We start from the raw sequence: 8,902 nt of genomic DNA, 5'->3' as shown, positions 1-8,902 counted from the left end.
TTGGGGGAGATGTGGGGGGTGTGGGTGCGTGTTTGGGGGGGTGTGTGGTGTGTGTTTGGGGGGTGGGGGGGGACTGTGTTTGGGGGGGTGTGGGTCTGTGTTTGGGGGTGCGTGGGTCTGTGTGGGGGGGTGGGTCTGTGTTTGGGTGGGTGTGTGGGGGTGAGTGGGTCTGTGTTTGGGGGTGCGTGGGTCTGTTTGTGGGGGTCTGTGTTTGGGGGGGGTGGTGATGATTGTTGAGTTTCTATTGGTCGGTTTATGTTAGTGGGGGGGGGTATTTGCTGTTTTCAGATATTGTCAACAAACCTAATTCCAGAAGTCGGCGATTCTCCCCCCCCCCCCCCCCCCCCCCAAGTGAGGACCCTGTCCACTGACACCCCCCTCCCCCCTCCCCCGAGACCTTGACCACTGACACCCCCCCCTCCCCCAAGGACCCTGACCACTGACACCCCCCACTCCCACTCCCCCTCCCCCCTGACCACTGACACTCCCCCTCCCCCGAGACCCTGACCACTGACACCCCCCTCCCCCAAGGACCCTGACCACTGACACCCCCCCACTCCCACTCCCCCTCCCCCCTGACCACTGACACTCCCCCTCTCCCTCCCCCGAGACCCTGACCACTGACCCACCCCCCCCCCCCCCCCAAGGACCCTGACCACTGACACTCCCCCTCTCCCTCCCCGAGACCCTGACCACTGACAACCCCCCACCTCCCCGAGGACCCTGACTACTGACACCCCCCCTCCCCTCCCCCCGAGACCCTGACCACTAACACCCCCCTTCCCCGAGGACCCTGACCACTGACACCCCCCTTCCCCCTCCCCAAAGGACCCTGGACAACTGACACCCCCCCTCCCCCGAGACCCTGACCACTGACAACCCCCCACCTCCCCCGAGGACCCTGACTACTGACACCCCCCTCCCCCTCCCCCGAGACCCTGACCACTAACACCCCCCTTCCCCGAGGACCCTGACCACTGACACCCCCCTTCCCCCTCCCCAAAGGACCCTGACCACTGACACCCCCCCTCCCCCGAGGACCCTGACCACTGACCCCCAGCGTGGGAGTTTTAATAAGATGTCCAGTGCACTCCAAAATTAACCAGCTAATCACACCCAGCTTCCAGAGGCACAAGCAATGTTTTATTCACCTGTTGATAATTGTGCAGATAATAAACTGCTTTCCGTTTATTTAATTAAAATAAATGTCAGCATTTACACATTAAGAATCCGTGTCAATCATGGCTCGGTCTATAGAAAGCTCCGCACCGTGGAGGGTCAGTACTGAGGGAGCGCCGCACTGTCGGAGGGTCAGTACTGAGGGAGTGCTGCACTGTCAGCGGGGTTCAGTACTGAGGGAATGCCGCACTGTCTGAGCGTCAGTACTGAGGGAGTGCCCGCACTGTCAGAGGGTCAGTACTGAGGGAGTGCCTCACTGTCGGAGGGTCAGTACTGAGGGAGCGCCGCACTGTCGGAGGGTCAGTACTGAGGGAGTGCTGCACTGTCAGCGGGTCAGTACTGAGGGAGTGCCGCACTGTCAGAGGGTCAGTACTGAGGGAGCGCCGCACTGTCAGAGGGTCAGTACTGAGGGAGAGCTGCACTGTCAGAGGGTCAGTACTGAGGGAGTGCCGCACTGTCAGAGGGTCAGTACTGAGGGAGTGCCGCACTGTCAGAGAGTCAGGACTGAGGGAGTGCTGCACTGTCAGAGGGTCAGTACTGAGGAGTGCCGCACTGTCAGAGGGTCAGTACTGAGGGAGTGCCGCACTGTCAGAGTGTCAGTACTGAGGGAGTGCCGCACTGTCAGAGAGTCAGTACTGAGGTAGTGCCGCACTGTCAGAGGGTCAGTACTGAGGGAGTGCTGCACTGTCAGAGGGTCAGTACTGAGGGGAGTGCCGCACTGTGACGACTGATCTCAGTCTGTGAGGGGAGGGAGGGAGCATTCCCTCGGTCTGTGAGGGGAGGGAGGGAGTGTTCCCCTCGGTCTGTGAGGGGAGGGAGGGAGAGTGTGAGGGGAGGGGAGAGAGCGTTCCCTCAGTCTGATGGGAGGGAGGGAGTGTGAGGGGAGGGAGAGAGAGCGTTCCCTCGGTCTGTGAGCGGAGGGAGGGAGTGTGTGAGTGGAGGGAGAGAGAGCGTTCCCCTCAGTCTGTGAGGGGAGGGGAGGGGGGGAGTGTGTGAGGGGAGGGAGGGAGCGTTCCCTCAATTTGTGAGGGGAGGGAGAGAGGGTTCCCTCAGTCTGTGAGGGGAGGGAGGGGGGGAGAATTCCCTCTGTCTGTGAGGGGGAGGGAGGGAGGGGTTCCCTCTGTCTGCGATGGGAGGGAGGGAGCGTTCCCTGAGTCTGTGAGGGGAGGGAGGGAGCGTGCCCTGAGTCTGCGAGGGGAGGGAGGGAGCGTTCCCTGAGTCTACGAGGGGGAGAGCGTTTCCTGAGTCTGCGAGGGGGAGAGCGTTCCCTCGGTCTGTGAGGGAGGGAAGGAGCGTTCCCTCCATCTGTGAGGGGAGGGAGGGAGCGTTAACTCCGTCTGTGAGGGGAGGGAGGGAGCGTTCCCTCGGTCTGAGAGGAGGGAGGGAGAGCGTTCCCTCAGTCTGTCAGGGGAGGGAGGGAGGGTTCCCTCAGTCTGCGAGGGGAGGGAGTGAGCGGTTCCCTCAGTCTGCGAGGGGGAGAGCGTTCCCTCAATCTGTCGGGAGGGAGGGAGGGAGTGTGTGAGGGTAGGGTGGGAGCGTTCCCTCAGTCTGCGAGGGGAGGGAGGGAGGGTTCCCTCTGTCTGCGATGGGAGGGAGGGAGTGTTCCCTCAGTCTGTGAGGGGAGGGAGGGAGCGTTCCCTCAGTCTGCGAGGGGAGGGAGGGAGCGTTCCCTCAGTCTGCGAGGGGAGGGAGGGCTCCCTCGGTCTGTGAGGGGAGGAAGGGAGAGAGAGCGTTCCTTCGGTCTGTGAGGGGAGGGAGGGAGACAGCGTTCCCTCGGTCTGAGAGGAGGGATGGAGAGTGTTCCCTCAGTCTGTCAGGGGAGGGAGGGAGGGAGTGTGTGAGGGGAGGGTGGGAGCGTTCCCTCAGTCTGCGAGGGGAGGGAGGGAGCGTTCCCTCAGTCTGCGAGGGGAGGGAGGGAGGGTTCCCTCTGTCTGCGATGGGAGGGAGGGAGCGTTCCCTCGGTCTGTGAGGGGAGGGAGGGAGGGTTCCCTCGGTCTGTGAGGGGAGGGAGGGAGGGTTCCCTCTGTCTGCGATGGGAGGGAGGGAGCGTTCCCTCAGTCTGCGAGGGGAGGCAGGGAGCGTTTCCTCAGTCTGTGAGGGGAGGGAGGGAGGGGAGGGTTCCCTCAGTCTGCAAGGGGAGTCAGGGAGCGTTTCCTCAGTCTGTGAGGGGATGGAGGGGAGGGGAGGGTTCCCTCAGTCTGTGAGGGGAGGGAGGGAACGTTCCCTCAGTCTGCGAGGGGAGGGAGGAAGCGTTCCCTCAGTCTGCGAGGGGAGGGAGCGTTCCCTCAGTCTGCGAGGGGAGGGAGGGAGCGTTCCCTCAGTCTGCGAGGGGAGGGAGGGAGCGTTCCCTCAGTCTGCGAGGGGAGGGAGGGAGCGTTCCCTCAGTCTGCGAGGGGAGGGAGGGAGGGTTCCCTCGGTCTGTGAGGGGGAGAGTGTTCCCTCAGTCTGCGAGGGGAGGGAGGGAGCGTTCCCTCGGTCTGTGAGGGGGAGAGCGTTCCCTCGGTCTGTGAGGGGAGGGAGGGAGCGTTCCCTCGGTCTGTGAGGGGAGGGAGGGAGCGTTCCCTCAGTCTGCGAGGGGAGGGAGGGAGCGTTCCCTCTGTCTGCGAGGGGAGGGAGGGTTCCCTCTGTCTGCGATGGGAGGGAGGGAGCGTTCCCTCGGTCTGTGAGGGGAGGGAGGGAGGGGTTCCCTCGGTCTGTGAGGGGAGGGAGGGAGGGTTCCCTCAGTCTGCGAGGGGAGGGAGGGAGCGTTCCCTCGGTCTGTGAGGGGGAGAGCGTTCCCTCGGTCTGTGGGGGAGGGAGGGAGCGTTCCCTCGGTCTGTGAGGGGAGGGAGGGAGCGTTCCCTCGGTCCTGCTCTTGCCCCTCTCCCTCTAACACTAATCCTTCACACCGTCCGCCTCCCCTGTCCATCCCCCCCCCCCCCCAACTCGGTTAGACCCTGATTGGGATGATGCGAGCTGCAGGATCTGGGCCCTCCTGGCTCGGAGAGTCAGCGGGCGAGGGAGCCGCCCCGTCGACTGACCTCCGCCTGTTGTGGGTCACCTAACGGGGGTGTCCGGGGGCACCGTGATGTCCCATCGTGGAGATCAGCTTTTCCGGAATGAACCCGTGTAACTGAGGGCCGCCTTCGTGTCTTTTGCCTCTCCTTCCCGTGCTGAGTCAGGGCGGCCTAGACTTGGCCCGTTCCCGCGGGAGGAGCCGGCGGACAGTCTGGAATTACAGAGTTTCCCGTCGCACTAAAACCTGTCCGGCTTCCCAACAGGGGAACCCTCGACCCTGCAGGCACAGAGCAGAGGCCTGCGAGGGTAAGTGAGCAGACCGGCGAGGGAGGGAGGGTGGTGCCATTGAACAACCGGGACACGGTGACGGGGGAAGTTCCCATTTTCAGTGCTACTTTTGCATCTCGAAATATTGAATATTATTTTGCATTTGGAGTGAGGTTGAGTGAAGCCAGGACTGGCGGCCCAACGGTTAAGACTGGAGGACGAGGAGGGCTGGTATCGCCTGTACGACCTACACCCCAGGGAGCTTCCGGAAGGGAGGTGGGGTGGGGGGTGCGAGAGGATTCAAAATCGGGGGGGGGGTGGGGGGGGGGGGGGGGGGTCTGAATGCTGGTGCCCTGCAGATGAGATTGTAAATTGACAATTCTACAAAGATAATTTTTGAAACCTTGCGCGGGCAGTCCGATCCTTCCAGAGGTTTCCCATTCCCCTCCTCACCCCCGAGGCTCGGCGAGCGTGTGTTTATCTTTTGAGAGGTGTGGCCTGTCAGCGTGCGACACATTGCTGACTCTGTAAATTTTCAATGCTGTATGTTAGGGTTAGAATGTACAGAACATAGAACATTTCTTTATTCAAACTATTTTTGGAATAAACCTGAAAAATGAACAAAGCTGTGCTTTTCTTTGTGAGTCGTGTCAATCATCACAAGCAGGCTTACATTAACACCGCAATGAAGTTACCGTGAAAAGCCCCTAGTCGCCACATTCCGGCGCCTGTTCGGGTACAGAATTCAGAACGTCCAATCCACCTAACCCGCACATCTTTGGACTGTGGGGAGGAAACCGGAGCACCCGGAGGAAACCCACGCAGACACGGGGAGAACGTGCAGACTCTGCACAGACAGTGACCCACCGGGGAATCGAACCTGGGACCCTGGCGCTGTGAAGGGACGGTGCTAACCACTGCGCTACCGTGCTGCCCGTGTCCGGGTCAGCAGTGAGGCTACCAGGGTTTGGGCATTTCTGCGACGCCACAGTGGGTGTACCTACAGCTGAAGGACTGCAGTGAGTTCAGGAAGGCAGCTCACCCACCACCTTCTGAAGGGCAATTAGGGATGGGCAATTAGTGACCTCTCAGCGAGGCCCACCATCCCGTGAATGAATGTTTTGTTTTTTTTAGAAAATATTTTATTGAGGCATTTATAATTTTAACAATTTTAAACATTAGGTTTCAACAAGAACAAAACAATATGACCAACCCCCGCCCCAGTAACAGATCCCAGCCAACACGGCTTACTCAAACGGGACCCCCTTCCCCAGCCCCTTTCCACTGGTTCTCTTGCCCTTACTGGCCCCCCAACCATGCCTCTTCCCCGCCCCGCTGACAGCTTAATCCTTCTCGAAGAAGTCGATGAAACGCCTGCCACCTCCGAGCGAACCCTGCAATGACCCCCCTCAAGGCAAATTTAATTTGCTCAAGTCTGGGAAAACCCCCGCCATGTCGCTACCCGCACCCCCTGACTTCAGGGGCTCCGAGTCCCTCCATCCGAGTAAGATCCCATCTCCGGGCCACCAGGGAGGCCACGGCCAGGACGTCAGCCTCTTCCACCCCCTGGGCTCCCGGGTCTTCCGACACTCCGAAGATCGCCAACTCTGGACTCGGAACCACCCTCACTTTTAATACACAGAACATGGAACATTACAGCGCAGTACAGGCCCTTCGGCCTCGATGTTGCGCTGACCTGTGAAACCACTCGAAAGTCCATCTACACTATTCCCTTATCGTCCATATGTCTATCCAATGACCATTTGAATGCCCTTAGTGTTGGCGAGTCCACTACTGTTGCAGGCAGGGCATTCCACGCCCTTACTACTCTCTGAGTAAAGAACCTACCTCTGACATCTGTCTTATATCTATCTCCCCTCAATTTAAAGCTATGTCCCCGTCGTGCTAGACATCACCATCCGAGGATAAAGGCTCTCACTGTCCACCCTATCCAATCCTCTGATCATAGTGTATGCCTCAATTAAGTCACCTCTTAACCTTTTCTCTAACGAAAAAAGCCTCAAGTCCTTCAGCCTTTCCTCATAAGATCTTCCCTCCATACCAGGCAACATTCTGGTAAATCTCTGCACCCTTTCCAATGCTTCCACATCCTTCCTATAATGCGGCGACCAGAATTGCACGCAATACTCCAAATGCGGCCGCACCAGAGTTTTGTACAGCTGCAACATGACCTCATGGCTCCGAAACTCAATCCCTCTGCCAATAAAAGCTAACACACCGTACGCCTTCTTAACAACCCTCTCAACCTGGTGGCAACTTTCAAGGATCTATGTACATGGACACCGAGATCTCTCTGCTCATCCACACTGCCAAGATTCTTACCATTAGCCCAGTACTCTGTCTTCCTGTTATTCCTTCCAAAATGAAATCACCTCACACTTTTCTGCATTAAACTCCATTTGCCACCTCTCAGCCCAGCGCTGCAGCTTATCTATGTCCCTCTGTAACTTGTAACATCCTTCCGCACTGTCCACAACTCCACCGCCTTTAGTGTCATCTGCAAATTCACTCACCCATCCTTCTACGCTCTCCTCCAGGTCATTTATAAAAATGACAAACAGCAGAGGCCCCAAAACAGATCCTTGTGGTACACACACTAGTAACTGGACTCCAGTCTGAACACTTCCCATCAACCACCACCCTTTGTCTTCTTCCAGCTAGCCAATTTCTGATCCAAACTGCTAATCGCCCTGAATCCCATGCTTCCGTATTTTCTGCAGTAGCCTACCGTGGGGAACCTTATCAAAACGCTTTACTGAAATCCATATACACCACATCAACTGCTTTACCCTCATCCATCTGTTTGGTCACTCTCAAAGAAATCAATAAGGTTTGTGAGGCACGACCTACCCTTCACAAAACCGTGTTGACTATCTAATCAAATTATTCCTTTCCAGAGATTATACACCCTCTCTCTTATAAACCTTTCCAAGATATTGCCCACAACAGAAGTAAGGCTCACTGGTCTATAGTTACCGGGGTTGTCTCTACTCCCCTTCTTGAACAAGGGGACAACATTTGCTATCCTCCAGTCTTCTGGCACTATTCCTGTAGACAAAGATGACTTAAAGATCAAAGCCAATGGCTCAGCAATCTCCTCCCTAGCTTCCAGAGAATCCTAGGATAAATCCCATCCGGCCCAGGGGACTTATCTATTTTCACACTTTCCAGAATTGCTAACACCTTCCTCCTTATGAACCTCAAAGCCCTTCTAGTCTAGTAGCCGGAATCTCAGTATTCTCCTCGACAACATTGTCTTTTTCCTGTGTGAACACTGACGAAAAATATTCATTTAGCACCTCTCCTATCTCCTCGGACTCCACGCACAACTTTCCACTACTGTCCTTGACTGGCCCTACTCTTACCCTAGTCATTCTTTTATTCCTGACATTATCTATAGAAAAGCTTTAGGGTTATCCTTGATCCTACCTGCCAAAGACTTCTCATGTCCCCTCCTGGCTCTCTTAGCTCTCTCTTTCAGTCCTTCCTAGCTAACTTGTAGCTCTCGAGCGCCCTAACTGAACCTTCATGTCTCATCTTTACATAAGCCTCCTTCTTCCTCTTGACAAGTGTTTCGACTGCTTTAGTAAACCACGGTTCCCTTGCTCGACACTTCCTCCCTGCCTGACAGGTACATACTTATCAAGGACACGCAGTAGCTGTTCCTTGAACAAGCTCCACATTGCCATTGTGCCCATCCCCTGCAGTTTTCCTCTCCACCCGATGCATCCTAAGTCTTGCCTCATCGCATCATAATTGCCTTCCCCAGATATAACTCTTGCCCTGCGTATATACCTATCCCTTTCCATCACTAAAGTAAACGTAATCGAATTGTGGTCACTATCACCAAAGTGCTCACCTACCGCCAAATCTAACACCTGTCCTGGTTCATTACCCAGTACCAAATCCAATATGGCCTCACCTCTCGTTGGCCTACCTACATACTGTGTCAGGAAGCACCCTCCTGCACACATTGGACCAAACACGGACCCATCTAATGTACTCGAACTATAGCGTTTCCAGTCAATATTTGGAAAGTTAAAGCTCCCCCAATATAAACTACCCTGTTGCTTTCGCTCCTATCCAGAATCATCTTTGCAATCCTTTCCTCTACATCTCTGGAACTTTTCGGAGGCCAATAGAAAACCCTAACAGGTGACCTCTCCTTTCTGTTCGAACCTCAGCCCATACTACCTCAGTAGACGAGTCCTCATCCAAATGTCCTTTCTGCCACCGTAATTACTGTCCTTGACTAACAATGCCACCCCTCCCCCTCTTTTACCACCTTCCCTGAGCTTACTGAAATATCTAAAACCCGGCACCTGCAACAACCATTCCTGTCCCTGCTCGATCCATGTCTCCGATGGGGCCACAACATCGAAGTCCCAGGTACCAACCCATGCCGCAAGTTCCACCCACCTTATTCCGGATGCTCCTG

Source organism: Scyliorhinus torazame, chromosome 26, assembly GCF_047496885.1.
Source record: "Scyliorhinus torazame isolate Kashiwa2021f chromosome 26, sScyTor2.1, whole genome shotgun sequence".
In the NCBI taxonomy this organism is placed as follows: Eukaryota; Metazoa; Chordata; class Chondrichthyes; order Carcharhiniformes; family Scyliorhinidae; genus Scyliorhinus; species Scyliorhinus torazame.
Note: the sequence above shows the minus strand (reverse complement) of the source record.